This window comes from Xenopus laevis, chromosome 6S (genome assembly GCF_017654675.1).
Source record: "Xenopus laevis strain J_2021 chromosome 6S, Xenopus_laevis_v10.1, whole genome shotgun sequence".
Lineage (NCBI taxonomy): Eukaryota > Metazoa > Chordata > Amphibia > Anura > Pipidae > Xenopus > Xenopus laevis.
The window spans coordinates 127,033,994-127,056,206 of record NC_054382.1 but is presented as its reverse complement, the minus strand read 5'-3'; positions in this window follow the sequence as shown (position 1 = coordinate 127,056,206).

Genomic DNA, 22,213 nt, shown 5'->3' with positions numbered 1-22,213 from the left:
AAATAAAGAGTTATAAAAAAAAAATTAATCGGACGCCCATTGACTTAAATGCATATGGACAAAATAAGCATGCGTATAAAAATTGCTGACAAATGCGTTTCGAAAAAATTTTCACAGTTCTGCGAATTTCGCTGTAAATGTGTGAATTTTTCGGCGAAGCGAAACATGACAAATTCGCCATCTCTACCTAGCAGTGATTTGGACTTTAGTGCAGTTGCTCTAAATGTATTATTATCACACTTATAACACTTATTTCTAATACACCAACATATTCCGTAGCATTGTACAACAATTGGGTGTACACATTAAACATACAAGAAAACAGTATTCACTACTTGTTACTGTATGTCAGGAATGAACAAAAGTCTCCACAGGCAACATTTGGAAACAAGCAAAGAGCAGGAACAGAAAGAATTTTAGGGCCACTGTATAATTCTGCACCTCAAATCTGAAACCAACTGAACTGGAAAAGTGTTTAAAGGGCATGTAAAGTCTAAAATAGAATAAGGCTAGAGATGCTGTATTTTGTATACTAAATATAAACATGAACTTACTGCACCACAAGCCTAATCAAACAAATAATTTATGCTTTCAAAGTTGGCCACAGGGGGTCACCATCTTGTAACTTTGTTATACATCTTTGCAAGACTAAGACTGTGCACATGCTCAGTGTGGTCTGGGCTACTTAGGGATCATCACAAACAAAGCTGCTTGAGTTCTGCATGGCTGGGAAGTAAGGCGGGGGCTCCCCCTGCTGTACATAAATATGATTGTTTCCCTGCTCAGCAGTTAGGGACCGTCTGACAATTCCTATCCACAGCAGTAAATGAAGGGAGAATTTCACTGCATACAGTCAGGTTTCTTATAAAAACTGTACATATTTTTTAATTAAAGTATATTGGAGATAGGTTTCTTTTTCATTAAAGAAAGTAAAGGTGGGATTTTATTTTTTTGCCTTTACATGCCCTTTAAGGTGAACATCCTTTTTTACAAAAGCTAATAAGGAGCACCTGATGTTCCTGCTTAACTCGTCTATATAAAGGTTACTGTGTATTTATATTCGCCCCGCTGTACATGTTAAACAGAATAGTAACAAGACTGAATTCATTGTCCTCCCTGCTCTTCTACTTCATGACATTTAGCAGTTCCATCAAGGCCCCATCTCTCTGGCTCTCTCTCTGCAGCGCTGAAATCATTGCTTTAATACTGCCGGATTAGCTTTGTATATATCATGTTCTGAACTTCTGCCCAACTGTAAAAAACCTGTGTTCAGTCTTGCGTATTGTCACTAAGGATCACAGATTATGCAGCTCCTTTTACCGAAATATCAGATCCTGCAGAGATTTTATCGCTCATTCTGAAGAAGGGAGTATTACAGACAACTGCTCAGTAACCTTTATGGACTCTAACCTTTAGCTTCCATCTTGGCAGTCACAACCAGTATCAGTAGAGGACAGTGAAATCTGTATATCTGTAAAGATTGCTATTGTGAGTTACAATATAGGAAAATAGCCTCTACCTCTGGGAAGGGAGTGTGACTGTGGGATAGCAGGTATAGTAGGGAGAGATGGTGTCTATAGTAACAGTGGGATAATAGTCTCTGGGAAGGGAGTGTGACTGTGGGATAGCAGGTATAGTAGGGAGAGATGGTGCCTATAGTAACAGTGGATAATAGTCTCTGGGAAGGGAGTGTGACTGTGGGATAGCAGGTATAGTAGGGAGAGATGGTGTCTATAGTAACAGTGGATAATAGTCTCTGGGAAGGGAGTGTGACTATGGGATAGCAGGTATAGTAGGGAGAGATGGTGTCTATAGTAACAGTGGATAATAGTCTCTGGGAAGGGAGTGTGACTGTGGGATAGCAGGTATAGTAGGGAGAGATGGTGCCTATAGTAACAGTGGATAATAGTCTCTGGGAAGGGAGTGTGACTGTGGGATAGCAGGTATAGTAGGGAGAGATGGTGCCTATAGTAACAGTGGATAATAGTCTCTGGGAAGGGAGTGTGACTGTGGGATAGCAGGTATAGTAGGGAGAGATGGTGTCTATAGTAACAGTGGATAATAGTCTCTGGGAAGGGAGTGTGACTGTGGGATAGCAGGTATAGTAGGGAGAGATGGTGCCTATAGTAACAGTGGATAATAGTCTCTGGGAAGGGAGTGTGACTGTGGGATAGCAGGTATAGTAGGGAGAGATGGTGTCTATAGTAACAGTGGGATAATAGTCTCTGGGAAGGGAGTGTGACTGTGGGATAGCACGTATAGTAGGGAGAGATGGTGTCTATAGTAACAGTGGGATAATAGTCTCTGGGAAGGGAGTGTGACTGTGGGATAGCAGGTATAGTAGGGGGAGATGGTGCCTATAGTAACAGTGGGATAATAGTCTCTGGGAAGGGAGTGTGACTGTGGGATAGCAGGTATAGTAGGGGGAGATGGTGCCTATAGTAACAGTGGATAATAGTCTCTGGGAAGGGAGTGTGACTGTGGGATAGCAGGTATAGTAGGGAGAGATGTGTCTATAGTAACAGTGGATAATAGTCTCTGGGAAGGGAGTGTGACTGTGGGATAGCAGGTATAGTAGGGAGAGATGTTGCCTATAGTAACAGTGGATAATAGTCTCTGGGAAGGGAGTGTGACTGTGGGATAGCAGGTATAGTAGGGAGAGATGGTGCCTATAGTAACAGTGGATAATAGTCTCTGGGAAGGGAGTGTGACTGTGGGATAGCAGGTATAGTAATGAGAGATGGTGCCTATAGTAACAGTGGGTAATAGTCTCTGGGAAGGGAGTGTGACTGTGGGATAGCAGGTATAGTAGGGAGAGATGGTGCCTATAGTAACAGTGGATAATAGTCTCTGGGAAGGGAGTGTGACTGTGGGATAGCAGGTATAGTAATGAGAGATGGTGCCTATAGTAACAGTGGGTAATAGTCTCTGGGAAGGGAGTGTGACTGTGGGATAGCAGGTATAGTAGGGAGAGATGGTGCCTATAGTAACAGTGGATAATAGTCTCTGGGAAGGGAGTGTGACTGTGGGATAGCAGGTATAGTAGGGAGAGATGGTGCCTATAGTAACAGTGGGATAATAGTCTTTCGGAAGGGAGTATGACTGTGGGATAGCAGGTATAGTAGGGAGAGATGGTGCCTATAGTAACAGTGGGATAATAGTCTCTGGGAAGGGACTGTGACTGTGGGATAGCAGGTATAGTAGGGAGAGATGGTGCCTATAGTAACAGTGGATAATAGTCTCTGGGAAGGGACTGTGACTGTGGGATAGCAGGTATAGTAGGGAGAGATGGTGCCTATAGTAACAGTGGATAATAGTCTCTGGGAAGGGAGTGTGACTGTGGGATAGCAGGTATAGTAATGAGAGATGGTGCCTATAGTAACAGTGGATAATAGTCTCTGGGAAGGGACTGTGACTGTGGGATAGCAGGTATAGTAGGGAGAGATGGTGCCTATAGTAACAGTGGGATAATAGTCTCTGGGAAGGGAGTGTGACTGTGGGATAGCAGGTATAGTAGGGAGAGATGGTGTCTATAGTAACAGTGGATAATAGTCTCTGGGAAGGGAGTGTGACTGTGGGATAGCAGGTATAGTAGGGAGAGATGGTGCCTATAGTAACAGTGGATAATAGTCTCTGGGAAGGGACTGTGACTGTGGGATAGCAGGTATAGTAGGGAGAGATGGTGCCTATAGTAACAGTGGATAATAGTCTCTGGGAAGGGAGTGTGACTGTGGTCGAAGTGAAAATTCAAATGAAAAAAATGTGAATTTCAAGCTAATTTTTGTGAACTTCGACTAGGGAATAGTCTAAATTCGATTCAAATTTTAAAAAAGAAAAATTAGAATATCGAAATTTATCATGTAGGGGCAGATTTATCAAGGGTTGAATTTCGAAATTCGAATTAAAGAAGACCAACCGAAATTTGTTAAAAAAAATTGAGTTTTTTTGACAGGTTTTAGATGGCGAATGGTCAAAGTCGAATTTTTAAAGAGACAGAACATGATAAATTTTGATATTCAAATTTTCAATTTTTTTTCAAATTCGAATTCAATTTGGACTTTTCCCTTCGAAGTACACAAAAATTAGCTTGAATCTTGAATAAAATTTTGGTTGGTCTTTTTTAATTCGAATTTCAAAGTTTTTTTAAATTCAGAATTCGACCCTTGATAAATCTGCCCCCAAGTGTCCCAGATGCTGAGGCTTCTGTAATTATTTCATACTGATCTCTTTAGAATGTGTAACTGTGGTTAAACACTTGGAGATTAACAAGTTCATCCCGAGCACACGGAAAAGCCTTAAACTTCATGAAAAGGAAGAGAGAAAAAAATGAAAGGTTCTGCTGTACCCAGGTTACGCTGCCAAGCTGGTGAAAGCCTAATCTTAGTAACAACAGGATTTAGCATTTTAACTAAACAGCTTTTGTACAAAACCCCCATTGCTAAAACAAATCTACAGAAATAGCTTTTCAAAGGGCCTCATTGTGAAGGTTAAAAAGGGAATGTGCTGCTACAGAGGTGGCCGGGCAGAGAAAATCGCTCAGGCTTCTGGGCACGGTATTGGCTTACTGAAACGTTAGATGGGCATTGGCCGGCCGTGCGTCTCGTCTCACAGATTAAATGCTGCCGCCCTGGTATAGCCGGTGTAATGGTGATATTATTCTAACATGGGCATGAGTTGGTGCAGTGTATGTGTATAATAATATGTATAATATATGTACCCAGGACTCAGGAGCATGGCATTAAAAAGAGGGCAGGGTAATGTTTGATTGAATTAATTCATAGCACTGACATTCGTCTAGAGAATCAAACGGGCTAGAAACAAAGGTGACTCAATATTGGGGCTGTGTAGCCATGGGGGCAACCATTCAAGCACAGGATACACAGTAGATAACAGATAAGTACTACTATAGTTTATATAAACAAGCTGCTGTGTAGCCATGGGGGCAGCCATTCAAGCACAGGATACACAGTAGATAACAGATGAGTACTACTATAGTTTATATAAACAAGCTGCTGTGTAGCCATGGGGGCAGCCATTCAAGCACAGGATACACAGTAGAAAACAGATAAGTACTACTATAGTTTATATAAACAAGCTGCTGTGTAGCCATGGGGGCAGCCATTCAAGCACAGGATACACAGTAGATAACAGATAAGTACTACTATAGTTTATATAAACAAGCTGCTGTGTAGCCATGGGGGCAGCCATTCAAGCACAGGATACACAGTAGATAACAGATAAGTACTACTATAGTTTATATAAACAAGCTGCTGTGTAGCCATGGGAGCAGCCATTCAAGCACAGGATACACAGTAGATAACAGATAAGTACTACTATAGTTTATATAAACAAGCTGCTGTGTAGCCATGGGGGCAGCCATTCAAGCACAGGATACACAGTAGATAACAGATAAGTACTACTATAGTTTATATAAACAAGCTGCTGTGTAGCCATGGGGGCAGCCATTCAAGCACAGGATACACAGTAGATAACAGATAAGTACTACTATAGTTTATATAAACAAGCTGCTGTGTAGCCATGGGGGCAGCCATTCAAGCACAGGATACACAGTAGATAACAGATGAGTACTACTATAGTTTATATAAACAAGCTGCTGTGTAGCCATGGGGGCAGACATTCAAGCACAGGATACACAGTAGATAACAGATAAGTACTACTATAGTTTATATAAACAAGCTGCTGTGTAGCCATGGGGGCAGCCATTCAAGCACAGGATACACAGTAGATAACAGATAAGTACTACTATAGTTTATATAAACAAGCTGCTGTGTAGCCATGGGGGCAGCCATTCAAGCACAGGATACACAGTAGATAACAGATAAGTACTACTATAGTTTATATAAACAAGCTGCTGTGTAGCCATGGGAGCAGCCATTCAAGCACAGGATACACAGTAGATAACAGATAAGTACTACTATAGTTTATATAAACAAGCTGCTGTGTAGCCATGGGGGCAGCCATTCAAGCACAGGATACACAGTAGATAACAGATAAGTACTACTATAGTTTATATAAACAAGCTGCTGTGTAGCCATGGGGGCAGCCATTCAAGCACAGAATACACAGTAGATAACAGATAAGTACTACTATAGTTTATATAAACAAGCTGCTGTGTAGCCATGGGGGCAGCCATTCAAGCACAAGTTCTTATCTGTTATCTAAACCTGGCAAATGCCAAAATCACAACAACAAAAAAAGTTTTTTTTTAACTATAAAATCCAAATTTTTAGTGTAAAAAAATTTGAATTTTTTTAAATGTATTAAACCCCAAGGCTGCAAAAAAAATCCAGCATCTCATACCTGCCAAGGTTGTATACAAGTGAATGAGAGAGGTCCCTATCCTATTTGGAAATTTCTGTGGTCTGCGCTGGATTTAGCCAGAAAATCCTACTATTTTGGGCTTTTCGGGCAAGAATCTGAAAAAATTCTGAATTTCCAGGAAAAAGCACGAAAAAATCGAGCGATTTTCTAGAGTTTTTCCCCAATCCGATCAAATCATGCTTTTTTTTTTATTCCTGAATAAGGTCAAATCGTGGATTCTAGTTTGGTTGGACATTTTTAATTTAAAAAATCAGATAAATTTGGATTTATTAGCATTCTGGCTAATAGATCCCATACCCATATCTCTCTGTCCAGACTTAGAGGGCTATTCCTACTAAATTGTGCTTAGTAGAGGGGATACCGGTGTTACTGTAGTTAATTGATATCCCTCCTAATGCATAAAAGTGTCCTGTTTATCAGTAGCAATCCTAGAGTGGGCGGGCCCTGGTGCGTGATGTGCAGCCGGGCCCCGCCCCCTCCGTACGGCCGCATTTGGCCGCATTTTCAGCAGCGAACGGACTGCCGGGGGGCCCTGAGGGGGGTGTGGGCCCTGGCCTGCTCGCACCCCCTACTCCCCCGGTAGTTCCGCCACTGCTGTTTATGCCCCAGTATCTATAGCTACACTCACAATGCTGGAATACAAACCCCTCCAACAAACTTGGTTACTCCCATCTCCTATCTGCTATATATAACACAACAGGAGGACAATGGGAATATAAGGGAGGGTTTGGTTGCTAAAATGTAAAGGTAATACTGTAACATGTTCATCGCATCTAAGGGGAAATAAGCAAAGGGAAAATCATTGAACATTCTCCAATAGACAAGCTTAAGAGTGCCGGGCACACGAGAGCCCAGTAATAGGGGATTCTGTATATCTGCAGAATATAAACATTCCAATATTAAAGCACTTGTTATATGGGAACATTGTACATTCCTCCAGCACAGACTGTACCAATGCGTGTGTGTATGAGAGCTCCGATGGTTGCAAAGGGGTTAACAGCCATGTGTTTATTTAAAATCCAGGAGAAGAGAATGCCTGAAATAATCCGTGGATTTACTCGGTCCGGTTACCTATTATGTTTAAAGCCTGGGATAATGGAATAAACAAAGCTGCGGCTACACCCATGACGTTCCCTCCGGCAATCGCCTAATCACGAATTACAGGGAACTTTATTCCATCTTCTAATTACACGCGTACAATACATAACAGCCTCTTCTCTATAGAAAGTGCTTGTTAAGGGGCCACAACCTGAAGTCAGGCATTTAGAGAATGTGTTTATTCATAAACAGGAATGGGAATTTCGTTTGTTGATTAAATACTAAAACAAAGTAACACAAATTGCTCCGAACACAGGATAATAGAAACGTAGAAATAACAGCAAATCAAATGAAATCAAATAATCAATCTGTAACCTTCAATATTATCATTACATTTGAACTTTCTACTCCTCAATCCATTTACTTTTAGGGGCATATTTATCAAGGGTCGACTTTCGAATTGAAAAAACGTTGAAATTCAAATTCAAAAAGACCAACCGGGATTAAGTCAATTTGAATCGTTCAAATCGAGGGAGTAGCGCATTAGATCGAATTCGATTCAAAGTTTTTCCCAAAAAAACCTTTGATTTTTCAAAGTGCACCAATTGACTCCAGATAGGTTCTAGGAGCTCCCCCATACGCTAAAACAGCAATTCGGCAGGTTTTAGATGGCGAATGGTTGAAGTTGAATTTTTAAAGAGACAGTACATGATACATTTCGATATTCGAAATTTTGAATTTATTGCAAATTCTAATCGAATTTGGACTATTCCCTAGTCGAAGTACGCAAAAATAGCTCGAAATTCAAAAATTCACCTGATCTTTGATAAATCTGCCCCATAATGTTTCAGAGATTTAGCTGTTGATGTTCCCTATTCTCCTGATCTTTTCTTCTGAACTCTGGGTTTTTTTAGGAGAAGGAAACCCTAAAAATTAAAATAGATAAAAACGCCATATTTTATATACAAAATTATTGCACCAGCAAAGTTTCAGCTTGTCAATAGCAGCAATGATCCAGGACTTCAAACTTGTCACAGGGGGTCACCATCTTGGAAAGTGTCTGTGACACTCACATGCTCAGTGGGCTCTGATTGGCTGTTGAGAAGCTAAGCTTAGGGCTCGTCACTAATTATCCAGCAGAAAATGAGCTTCCCCTTTAATATAAGCTGATGCTACAGGTTTGCTGATTATTAAATTCTGATGCTAATTGCACTGGTTTCTGTGCTGCCATGTAGTAATTATCTGTATTAATTACTAATCAGCCTTATATTGTGATATTTCTATTCTATGTGTACTGTATATTGTGAGTGGGTCCCTAAGCTCAGTAAGTGACAGCAGCACAGAGCATGTGCAGTAAATCAGCAGAAAAGAAGATGGGGAGCTACTGGGGCATCTTTGGAGACACAGATCTTTACTGCTAAAGGGTTGTGGTTGACTTGGGCTGGTACAGAAGCACAAAACATCATGTACAATATTTCTTACTACTTCTTTAGTTCTCCTTTAATAAGGGGTTGACTTCTCCTTTAAAGTATCTGTTCAATTTTCCGCTTCGTGCACCATGGTCTAACTGGCCAAACTCCCAAAACAAACCTGGTCATGCATGGCTACGTTTAAAGGGACTGTTCACCTTTGAGTTAACGTTTAGTATGATGTAGAGAGTGATATTCTGAGACAATTTGCAATTGGTTTTTATTTTTTAGTATCTGTGGTCTTTGAGTTCTTTCGTTTTTTATTCAGCAGCTCTCCAGTTTGCAATTTCCTACCCGGATCATGAGCAGCATAAAAGTGGCAACCCTACATGTTACTCTGCTTTGAACTAAGAGAAACATCAGATTGACTCTGCTCTGCTCACTAACTTCATTTTCTAAACACAGCAACATCACAGGACGTTTCTCTTAAAGGGGACCCGTCACTCCAAAAAATTATTCAAAATCCTATTTTATCACATTAGTCAAGAAAAATGAACTTTAATTACACTATATAAATTATTTGAATCCAGTCTGGGAATTCATAATTATAACAAGCAGGCAGGAGTAGTGATGGGCGAATTTGAGGCGTTTCGCCGAAAAATTTGCGAATTTCCTGTGAAATTCGCGAAACGATGAAAAATTTCCGAAATGGTGATGACGTCTAGTTTTCGCTGGCGGCGGTTCCGCAAATTTATTCGACGGCGGAGATTTGTGGGAATTTGCCGCAAATTCGCGTCTGGCGAATAAATTCGCCCATCACTAGGCAGGAGCCATTTTGTGGACACTGTTATTAAGACAAGCCTTGTATCATCTCAGAATCTTGTTTGTGCACCAGAATGGGGGGACCTGATGTCCATCCCCATGTCCTGGTTACACAATTAAATGGTGAAGAGAACGGGGGAATGTGGGGAGAGCAGTGACATGTAGGAAGTGCTGAATGGAAAGTGAAAGTAGTTGTCAGCCCCGCCTCTAAGGCATAAAGGAGGTACAGACAATATTTGATTGACAGCTAAGATTTTAAAATGAGCTTACAACAGCTATGAATGCTTTAATAAAAAACAGAAACTGGATTTCATGTTTAATTTGAAAAGAACTTTTATTATTCAGCTTTCTGTGTCTGGGCGACAGGTTCACTTTAATTTTCTGCCAACTACAGCCAGTCAGTAAATGTAAACAGTAGGTGGCGCCACTGTTTCAGTTTCATGATGTGAGCGGTGTAAAAACTTCCACTATCTTGAAAAACTAGAAACGGAAATAACTGATGCAAACGGCATCACAAGAGAACTATGAGCAACTTGACATCCGAGGGTTGACCATCTATAATAAGTCTCTGTTTATGTTTTTATCAAGTCATGAAATGAATAAGCAATAAAGAATTACTGATGGGAGATACTTTACGCTGATGTCATGGGATTTAACTTTAATTTCTCAACATATTTATGCAATATAAAGAGTGCATGTCATTTCTATGAGCTGCAGCTGTTCACTTGGTGCGCTTGCTTTTCCCATGCGATGCATCAATAGAATAAATAATCACTAGAATGAAGAGTGGAGATGAGTTTATAAACCCAGGGGCAGATTGTTACATGTCATTAAAAGACTTTGGGAAAACAAATGTTTATATAGAGAGTTTTTGGATCTGTTGCTTCTACTTTTCCATTAAAGGGGTGGTTCACTTTTAATCGCAATGTACATTGAGATTGCATTTTCCCTCCGTTATATATAGTAAGATTATTTTTATCCCCCTGCTACAGATTTGGGGCATTTGCATCCGACCACTACAAAACTTTGGTAAGTAACTGTAAGGCTCTGCTAAGATTTGAGCCATGGACCTTCAGTTTTCTAGCTCTATGCCTTATCCATTAGGCCAGGTGGGCAGCTAGCAGGTATGGTCCTTATCTGTCACCTGACCTTTGCAGTGTATTTCCAGCAACAGCAGCAGCCTAATTGGTGGGTTGGGGTCAGCCAATCAGGACTGACCCTGCCCTAGATAAGGCCAGCAATTCTTACCACCAGTGCCTAAGCATTGGTCTTTCTGAGCACTGTAGGATTTCCCCTAGCTCTGGTTCCTAGTTCTGGTTCCTAGCTCTGGTCCCTACTTCTGATTCCTAGTTCTGGTTCCTAGCTCTGGTCCCTAGTTCTGGTTCCTAGTTCTGGTTCCTAGCTCTGGTCCCTAGTTCTGATTCCTAGTTCTGGTTCCTAGCTCTGGTCCCTAGTTCTGGTTCCTAGTTCTGGTTCCTAGCTCTGGTTCCTAGCTCTAGTTCCGGTTCCTAGTTCTGGTCCCAAGTTCTGGTTCCTAGTTCTGGTCCCTAGTTCTGGTTCCTAGCTCTGGTTCCTAGCTCTGGTTCCTAGCTCTAGTTCCGGTTCATAGTTCTGGTCCCTAGTTCTGGTTCCTAGCTCTGGTCCCTAGTTCTGGTTCCTAGTTCTGGTTCCTAGCTCTGGTCCCTAGTTCTGTTTCCTAGGTCTGGTCCATAGCTCTGGTCCCTAGCTCTGGTCTGAACCTTTCCTTGCCTTGTCTAAACCATGAACCTTGATCCAGCTCTGCTCTGCTTTCCAGTCCTGCTCTCTTCACCTGCACCGTCCTGTTCCTGTCCTGTTCCAGTATCTTGACTCTTCGCCCTCATCTCCCTGATCCTGTCCTTTGCTCTCCATGTTCCATGTGCCCTAACAGCTCATACGTGAAAGACTCAACCTGCCACCTCTGCCTCCACAGTGCCCCCTACCTTTTTCTGACAGTAGCCTCTTCATTTAAATCCTCTGATGCTAGAACTTGGCCATGTTCTCATCCGCTTGTGCAGGACTCTGGGCTTTATCACTCAGGCCATTAACTGTGTTTGATGAGTCTATTCATGCTGGTTGAATTATTTAAAGCACTGGGGCATCTTATACATTGAGTGAGTGTAGTCTACTGTGAAAAGCCAATTACCGCCCATATTTGGCACCTCCAGGAACTTTGTACATTCTTATTACATAGTTACATAGTTACATAGTTAAATTGGGTTGAAAAAAGACAAAGTCCATCAAGTTCAACCCCTCCAAATGAAAACCCAGCATCCATACACACACCCCTCCCTACTTTTAATTAAAATTCTATATACCCATACCTATATTAACTATAGAGTTTAGTATCACAATAGCCTTTAATATTATGTCTGTCCAAAAAATCATCCAAGCCATTCTTAAAGGCATTAACTGAATCAGCCATCACAACATCACCCGGCAGTGCATTCCACAACCTCACTGTCCTGACTGTGAAGAACCCTCTACGTTGCTTCAAATGAAAGTTCTTTTCTTCTAGTCTAAAGGGGTGGCCTCTGGTACGTGATCCACTTTATGGGTAAAAAGGTCCCCTGCTATTTGTCTATAATGTCCTCTAATGTACTTGTAAAGTCTAATCATGTCCCCTCACAAGCGCCTTTTTTCCAGAGAAAACAACCCCAACCTTGACAGTCTACCCTCATAATTTAAGTCTTCCGTCCCTCTAACCAATTTAGTTGCACTTAGTCTCTGCACTCTCTCCAGCTCATTTATATCCCTCTTAAGGACTGGAGTCCAAAACTGAACTGCATACTCCAGATGAGGCCTTACCAGGGACCTATAAAGAGGCATAATTATGTTTTCATCCCTTGAGTTAATGCCCTTTTTTATGCAAGACAGAACTTTATTTGCTTTAGTAGCCACAGAATGACACTGCCCAGAATTAGACAACGTCTTATCTACAAAGACCCCTAGATCCTTTTCATTTAAGGAAACTCCCAACACATTGCCATTTAGTGTATAACTTGCATTTATATTATTTTTGCCAAAGTGCATAACCTTGCATTTATCAACATTGAACCTCATTTTCCAGTTTGCTGCCCAGTTTTCCAGTTTAGACAGATCACTTTGCAAAGTGGCAGCATCCTGCATGGAACCTATAGTTCTGCACAATTTAGTATCATCTGCAAAAATAGAAACAGTACTTTCAATGCCCACCTCCAGGTCATTAATAAACAAGTTGAAAAGCAAGGGACCTAGTACAGAGCCCTGCGGTACTCCACTAACAACACTGGTCCAATTAGAAAATGTTCCATTTACCACCACTCTTTGTAGTCTATCTTTTAGCCAGTTCGCTATCCAGGTACAAATACTATGTTCCAGGCCAACATTCCTTAATTTAACCAGTAACCTTTTGTGTGGCACTGTATCAAATGCTTTAGCAAAGTCTAAGTAAATCACATCCACTGCCATCCCAGAATCGAGGTCTCTACTTACATTCTCGTAAAAAGAAATTAAGTTAGTCTGGCAAGATCTATTACGCATAAAACCATGCTGGCACAAACTCATAGTATTATGATTTGCTATGAAGTCCAGTATCTTATCCTTTATTAACCCTTCGAAAAGCTTTCCTAATACTGACGTCAGACTAACTGGCCTATAGTTTTGAGGCTGAGAACGGGATCCTTTTTTGAATAGAGGCACCACATTAGCAATTCGCCAGTCTCTTGGCACAATACCAGATCTCAATGAATCCTGAAAAATTAAGTAAAGAGGTTTGGCAATCACAGAGCTAAGCTCGCTAATTACCCTGGGATGAATACCATCTGGCCCTGGACCTTTGTTAATCTTAACCTGTTCAAGTCTCTTTTGAATTTCTTCTTGTGTGAACCATGCATCATTAGTTGTATTACTAGAATTGGGAGTGTTAAGAAGGAAACCTTCACTTACTGGTTCTTCATTTGTGTAAACAGATGAAAAATACGAGTTCAGAATCTGCGCTTTTATTTTGTTTTCATCAACCAGCTGATCCCCCTCTGATAGTAAGGGTCCCACCCCTTCCTGCTTCATTTTTTTACTATTGACATATTTAAAAAATAATTTGGGATTTTTTTTACTGCTTGCTGCAATATCCTTTTCTATAGCAATTTTAGCTTGCCTTATAGCTTCTTTGCATGATTTATTGGCCTCCTTGTACCTTATAAATGTTTCGGCTGTACCAGCTAACTTGAAAGCCTTAAAAGCAGGTCTTTTCTTACCCACCTCAACACCAACGCTTCTATTGAACCAAAAAGGTTTTGCTTTGCAACGACGTTCCTTGCTTACAAGTGGAATATACTGACAAGTATATTTATTAAGCAGCATTTTAAAGACTTCCCATTTTTGTTCTGTGTTTAACCCTGTGAAAAGCATTTCCCACTTAATATGTTGCAGAGATGCCCTTATACTGTCAAAGTTTGCACGTCTGAAATTTAGTGTTTTAGTTACTCCCTTATAGAATTGCTTCTGCAACAGAATCTCAAAGGAGACCATGTTATGATCACTATTCCCTAAATGCTCACCCACACAAATGTTAGAGATGAGTTCAGTATTGTTAGTTATTACAAGGTCCAAAAGAGAGTTATTCCTAGTAGGTTCTTGAACGAGCTGGAATAAAAAGTTGTCATTCAGCATATTTACAAACCTACTAGCTTTTTCTGTCTTAGCAACCCCATTACCCCAGTCAATGTCTGGATAATTGAAGTCACCCATAGCAACAACTTGACCCAGCTGTGAAGCCGCTTGTATCTGCAAGAGTAGCTGGGCTTCATACTCGACACTTATACGAGGTGGTTTATAGCATACACCAATGATAATTCTTTTTGTTACCTTTTGCCCAGTCGAAATCTCTACCCAGAGTGATTCTACACCCTCACCAGTGCCAGCTATTTTTATTTCTTTAGCGCATGGCTTTAATTCAGGCTTTACATACAAACCCACTCCTCCACCCTTTTTAATCCCTCTGTCCCTCCTAAAAAGGGTGTAACCATTTAAATTCACAATCCAGTCACATGTTTCATCCCACCAGGTCTCAGTGATACCAATTATATCATAATTTTTAGAGCATGCAATTAATTCTAGGTCTCCCATTTTACCTGACAAACTCCGTGCATTTGCCAGCAAACAGCGGAGGTTACTACTTTTACTTTTGAAATGTGCATTACTTAGTGAAGAATTATACGTTAAGTTAGTATTATTCTGTTTTCCTTGTAACAGAGGGACCTCCTTAGCTGGTAAACTGTATGCCCCCCTCACTCCTCCCCCATGACCCCTTACTAACCCCACTACCCCGTCTACACTAGCTTCCCCATAATCCTTTATCTCACCCACCCCCCTCTTGCCTAGTTTAAACACTCCTCCAACCTCTTAGCCATTCTTTCCCCTAGCACCGCGGACCCCCTTCCATTGAGGTGCAAACCGTCACGGCTATATAGGTTGTACCCCAACGAAAAGTCAGCCCAGTGCTCTAGGAACCCAAAGCACTGTTTGAATGTGGCTCACAGGTAAAAAAGGTGGGGGACCCCTGCTCTACATTAAACTAAAAGTTAACTCAAAGGTGAATAACCCCTTCACGAAAAAAACAAAGCCACAGACGATGTAACATCCAGCCTTCTCCATTGAGAAGGCCAAAGCCTGGGAGCCCTTTTCTCTTATACAGCTGATTGCCATGGACCTATGTAGATCTCCTCCCTCAAACAGGACATGTCTACATTCACCAGGGGTAAGTAAGATTAACCCTTTCATCCCTGTACTAGCATGGGTACTACATCCCTGTACTAATTGTGATTGTGAAAATACATTGACATTCATTCATTCCAAGTCATTTCCAGCAATGGTTGCGGAGCAAGTTTCTTATTGTACCTGAAATCCCTAGTTATTCATGATACAGACTTCTAATTAGAGCAAACTAGTTTTCTGTATTTTCTTAATTTCACGCTGTTTAAGCAACGATTCCTTTGGGGAGATTTTAACAGTGAAAACTTCTTAATAATGAGCCATTGCCTTCTATAAATTGAAGTTCTCAGCCAGCAGTGACCTGCCCTCTTTATAGAGTTTCAGCATAGGCGGCTCTCCTAGGCCTTTAAGCTTCCCTTACTTACTGTATATTGTGGTCTCATCAAAAAAGACCCTCAGTTTAAGGGTTGTCAAATTTTGGAAGTTTCAATATAAATAAGAAGAGACTCAATGATAGTAATGCATTAGCCAAAATAATTATAAAAAGTGAAAAATCTTTATTAGGACATGTGTAGCCTAACACGTTCCATGCCAAATGGGCACTTACTCAGTTCCCTAACCATGCAGGCAGCCCGCCTGGCTACTCTGGCCAATTGCAGGCCTGCATTCCCTCCACCTCCTAAAGTTAAAACTAACTTTGTCCCTTGACCTGGTTGATCTGCCTCCGGAATGACGTCCCGGGTCAGGCTAACTAGTGATGGACAAATTTCTCCCATTTAAAAAATTGAGCAATTCGAAAGTTTTCAAAAAAAATCGAGCAATTCCAACGTTTTCACTAAAATCTAGCAATTTGAACATGTTCACTAAAAAATTGAGTAATTCTAACGTTTTCAAAAAATTTTTTAGCAATTCGAAAGTTTTCACCAAAAAATCGAGCAATTCGAAAGTTTTCATTAAAAAAACAAAATTGAGCAATTTGAACATTTTCATGAAAAAATCTAGCAAAAAATTTGAAAATCGGAAATTGACGCAGGCAAATTTCTACCGGCTGATTTTCTCAGAAGATTCGCAAATTTATTCGCTGACGGTGAAACGCAGGAAATACGTCGCGAATTAGTGACAGGCGAATTTATTCGCCCATCACTAAGGCTAACGTTTAAGGCAGAGTGTGTAGGTTCCAGAAGCAGGGTCAGGGCACTCACTAGTGGGCCAGGGGATCCATGTCAGGTTCTGAGCTAGCAGGTCCACATTGGGCAAAGGACTGTCCAAAAGGACCCACGCAAGACTCTAGTTCCAGCATCAAATGCCATCTCATCTTGAATTGGTTGCCCTAGTGAAAACGATAATTCTCACCACTGCACACCTGTTAATTAACTTCTCTGCTTCCAGTGGTGCTGGTACTCCGTGGACCAGGCAAGGTCCCTTATGTAGAGATACAGGAAAATACGGATCCGCACACACTTTATCATCAAGCAGATGGGGATAACTGATGAAGGGTGGGTTAAACCCCCCCGAAACGTTGATCTTGTTGGTGGCACAATAAACCTGGGGTTATCCCCATCTGCTTGATGATAAAGTGTGTGCGGATCCGTATTTTCCTGTATCTGCCCTAGTGAAAAGCCACAATCTCATAGAGGATTATTCTTACTATCAGATATTAAATGCAAAACGATCAGTTACTGGTTGGGGGAATATATTCCAGTCTCTTATTCAATTAAGTGCATGGTTGCTAGAAGAATTTGGACCCTAGCAACAGATTGCTGGAAGAGCTGCTGAATAAAAACCTAAAAAAACACAAATAATAAAAAATTAAACCCAATTGCCAATTTAAATCAGAAAAGCACTCTCTATATCAGTGGTCCCCAACCTTTTTTACCTGCGAGCCACATTCAAATGTAAAAAGAGTTGGGGAGCAACACAAACATGAAAAAGTCCCTTTGGGGTGCCAAATAAGGGCTGTGATTGGCTATTTGGTAGCCCCTATGTTGACAGGCAGCCAACAAGGGGCTCTACTTGGCACTATACTTAGTTTTTATGCAATTAAAACTTGCTTTCAAGCTTGAAATTCAAAAATAAGCACATGCTTTCAGGACCCTGAGAGCAAAATCCAAGGGGTTGGAGAGCAACATGTTGCTCGCGAGCTACTGGTTGGGGACCACTGCTCTATATCATACTAAAAGTTACTTTAAAGTTGAACAACCCCCTTTCTGTTGCCAGTGAGTCAATAGAATTTGAACTTTTCAGATCCTTATCACTGTCTCTGATTCTGTATCTACAGTCACATGAGCGGAAGATAAATGTGTTGTTGGGGCTGTTTTTTCCAGGAAGGAAATAGAGGCAGTTGTTGTACATGACAGTCAGGAAGTTACACACCCTCGGGCACTTTTAAACCTATTTAAAAAACAAAATTGTTTCAAAGTGTTAAAAAACCACACAGGTCTATCGCATCACTGTCTGCATCAAACTAAATGTTCATTTAAAGGGATACTGTCATGGAAAAAAAATTATTTTCAAAATGAATCAGTTAATAGTGCTGCTCCATCAGAATTCTGCACTGAAATCCATTTCTCAAAAGAGCAAACAGATTTTTTTATATTTAATTTTGAAATCTGACATGGGGCTAGACGTATTGTCAATTTCCCAGCTGCCCCAAGTCATGTGACTTGTGCTCTGATAAACTTCAATCACTCTTTACTGCTGTACTGCAAGTTGGAGTGATATCACCCCCCTCCCTTCCCCCCCCCCCAACAGCCTAACAACAGAACAACGGGAAGGTAACCAGATAACAGCTCCCTAACACAAGATAACAGCTGCCTGGTAGATCTAAGAACAACACTCAATAGTAAAAACCCATGTCCCACTGAGACACATTCAGTTACATTGAGAAGGAAAAACAGCAGCCTGCCAGAAAGCATTTCTCTCTTAAAGTGCAGGCACAAGTCACATGACTGGGGGCAGCTGGGAAATTGACAAAATGTCTAGCCCCATGTCAGATCGGAACGCCTTAGTCACTTGCTAATATCCTTGTATTTTACAGCAGGGGGCATATTATCATATGTATTACCCAGGGTTAATCCAGTAAACAATTCTGTGGCATATTCATCCAGTGTTGGACTGACCTGATGGCACACCAGGAAAAAACCCGGTGGGCTCTGGCCCTCATGGCCCCAGCCGGGCCCAACCCCCTCTCTCGACATTCAGTTTCTCCAAAAAAAATGTTGTTTTTTCACGCAGCTCTGTCTGCAATGTTGTTTGAGCATGCGCGTGCCGCACGCCTCTGGTCACAGCAGGGGAGCCGGAGGGAGGCCATGGACAGCAGTCCCAGTGGGCCCCGTGCCCCCCAGTCTGACCCTGGATTCATCAGTTTATGAGAAGCACAGTGCTTGTATTTGTAAATTTGATTAGCTCTGCAGGAGATGCTGTAATATCTAATAAAGGTGGCCATAGACACAGAGATCTGCTCGATTCACATTGAAGTTGGCGATATTGGGCTGATCTGATCATGGGCCCTAGGCCCTAGTTGTACCTGCACTGGTACAACTGGTGTGTTTGTTTCACAAACTCTACTATACTTTATATAAACAAGCTGCTGTGTAGCCATGGGGTCAGCCATTCAAGCACAGGATACACAGTAGATAACAGATAAGTACTACTATAGTTTATATAAACAAGCTGCTGTGTAGCCATGGGGGCAGCCATTCAAGCACAGGATACACAGTAGATAACAGATAAGTACTACTATAGTTTATATAAACAAGCTGCTGTGTAACCATGGGGGCAGCCATTCAAGCACAGGATACACAGTAGATAACAGATAAGTACTACTATAGTTTATATAAACAAGCTGCTGTGTAGCCATGGGGGCAGCCATTCAAGCACAGGATACACAGTAGATAACAGATAAGTACTATTATAGTTTATATAAACAAGCTGCTGTGTAGCCATGGGGTCAGCCATTCAAGCACAGGATACACAGTAGATAAAAGATAAGTACTACTATAGTTTATATAAACAAGCTGGTGTGTAGCCATGGGGTCAGCCATTCAAGCACAGGATACACAGTAGATAACAGATAAGTACTACTATAGTTTATATAAACAAGCTGCTGTGTAGCTATGGGGCAGCCATTCAAGCACAGGATACACAGTAGATAACAGATAAGTACTACTATAGTTTATATAAACAAGCTGCTGTGTAGCCATGGGGGCAGCCATTCAAGCACAGGATACACAGTAGATAACAGATAAGTACTACTATAGTTTATATAAACAAGCTGCTGTGTAGCCATGGGGGCAGCCATTCAAGCACAGGATACACAGTAGATAACAGATAAGTACTATTATAGTTTATATAAACAAGCTGCTGTGTAGCCATGGGGTCAGCCATTCAAGCACAGGATACACAGTAGATAAAAGATAAGTACTACTATAGTTTATATAAACAAGCTGGTGTGTAGCCATGGGGTCAGCCATTCAAGCACAGGATACACAGTAGATAACAGATGAGTACTACTATAGTTTATATAAACAAGCTGCTGTGTAGCTATGGGGCAGCCATTCAAGCACAGGATACACAGTAGATAACAGATAAGTACTACTATAGTTTATATAAACAAGCTGCTGTGTAGCCATGGGGGCAGCCATTCAAGCACAGGATACACAGTAGATAACAGATAAGTACTACTATAGTTTATATAAACAAGCTGCTGTGTAGCCATGGGGGCAGCCATTCAAGTACAAGACACACAGTAGATGCCTAAGACTAAGGGAATGTTTTTCCCGAAACGTGTAAGGCGATGCTGTTACCTTAATAAGTTGCAATAAACCTCCTCATATCCATCTGGAGTGCCGTCTGAATTGCTTATATGTATCTATATCACAGTAGAGACAATGGTGGCTGAGCAGGTGGAGCTTACAGAGCTCATTGGAGGGACATGGCGAGGTGGGGTGAGTCTTGAGCGGTCACACTTCTATTGACTGTCTTATATAAACTATAGTAGCGTTTCTGAAGCAAACACACCAGTTCCAGTCCAAGGCAAGAGGACATTATATTTTCATTACTTTAAAACACTTTAATTTTTGGTGTTACTGTTCCTTTAAGATATTCCTTTCCATCTGATTGGTTGTTGTAGGTTCCTAGACCTCATCCAAATTTTACTGTTAAAATCACAGTAGGTGACAATGTAAAATGAGAAAAAAAAGGGTCAGGTAGGGTGTGTGAATCTAAAGGTGAGAGATAAATTAGAGTTAAAATGTTCCCATTCTTTACCAAAATGTGACAAAGCAGAATAATACCCCTTATTAAAGATACAGCCCCTCTGTTCAGTCTCCGTGTCCAGCCGAGGCTCAATGATTAGGAAAGAGCCGGAAATTGAATATAATGTTGGCGGCTGCAGACAAACACCTTCCAATTAAGTTGGGCTTTTCCCCATAGGGATACGAGTACAATCAGGCAGAAACAAGACAGGGCATGTTGCTTTCATAGGAAACTGGCACTTTTGACTAACTGGCGTTTCTCCTATGCGATGCACAAGGTGGCACTTGGAAAATACACTCAACAGCTGCCCCCTGTGCCTCATTTGCTGGGAATGAGCTGCTTCTTTCAATGATTTATCTAGGGATTTGATTCTCATAATTCTAATTGACATCAAAACACAAACAGGTTTTATAAAGAGCTGCTGCTGCAGACAGTTATAGTTGTACGTGGGGAGGGTCCAGCACTTTGTCTGAAGGAGAGTAAAAGAGAGATGAGGCTTTGAATATGGAGAAAGTCATTTTTAGCCACGTGGAACCGGGGCGGCAACCCAATAATGTCTCATTTTATTAAGGGAGGGGATTTCTATAGGGGATAGCTCTCTTTTAAATGAACATTTAGTACGATGCAGACAGTGATGCGATTGGTCTTCATGTCTTATGGAGTTTTTATTAGCAAATTGCAGTTAGTTTTTATTTTGTATTATTTCTGTTTTTTGGATTATTTGACTTTTTATTCAGTAGCTCTCCAGTTTTCCATTTCAGCAATCTGGTTGCTAGGGCTGAAATTTCCCTAGCAACCATGCACTGATTTGAATAAGAGACTGGACTATGAATAGAAGAGGCCTGAAAAGAAAGATGAGTTATAAAAAGTAGCAATAACAGTAAATGTGTAGCTTTTCAGAGCATTTGTTTTTTTAGATGGGGTCAGCGACCCCATTTGAAAGCTGGAAAAAGTCAGAAGAAGAAGGCAAATATTTTTTAAAAACTATTAAAAAAATGAAGATCAATTGAAGAGTTGCTTAGAATTGACCGTTCCACAGGTATGGGACCTGTTATCTAGAATGCTGTGGAACTGGGGTTTTCTGGATAACGGATCTTTTCATAATTTGAATCTTTATAGCTCTCTCTAGTAGCTCTCTAGTTTTCCATTTCAGCAATCTGGTCGCTAGGGTCTAAATTCCCCTAGCAACCATGCATTGATTTGAATAAGAGACTGGACTATGAATAGAAGAGGCCTGAATAGAAAGATGAGTAATAAAAAGTAGCAATAACAGTAAATGTGTAGCTTTTCAGAGCATTTTTTTTTTTTAGATGGGGTCAGCGACCCCATTTGAAAGCTGGAAAGAGTCAGAAGAAAAAGGCAAATATTTTAAAAACTATTAAAAAAATTAAGACCAATTGAAGAGTTGCTTGGAATTGACCATTCTACAAGTATGGGACCTGTTATCTAGAATGCTGTGAAACTGGGGTTTTCTGGATAATAATAATTTAGATCTTTATACCTTAAGTCTACTAGAAAATCATGTAAACATTAAATAAACCCAATAGGCTGGTTTTGCTTCCAATAAGGATTAATTATATCTTAGTTGGGATCAAGTACAAGCTACTGTTTTATTATTACACAGAAAAAGGGAAATC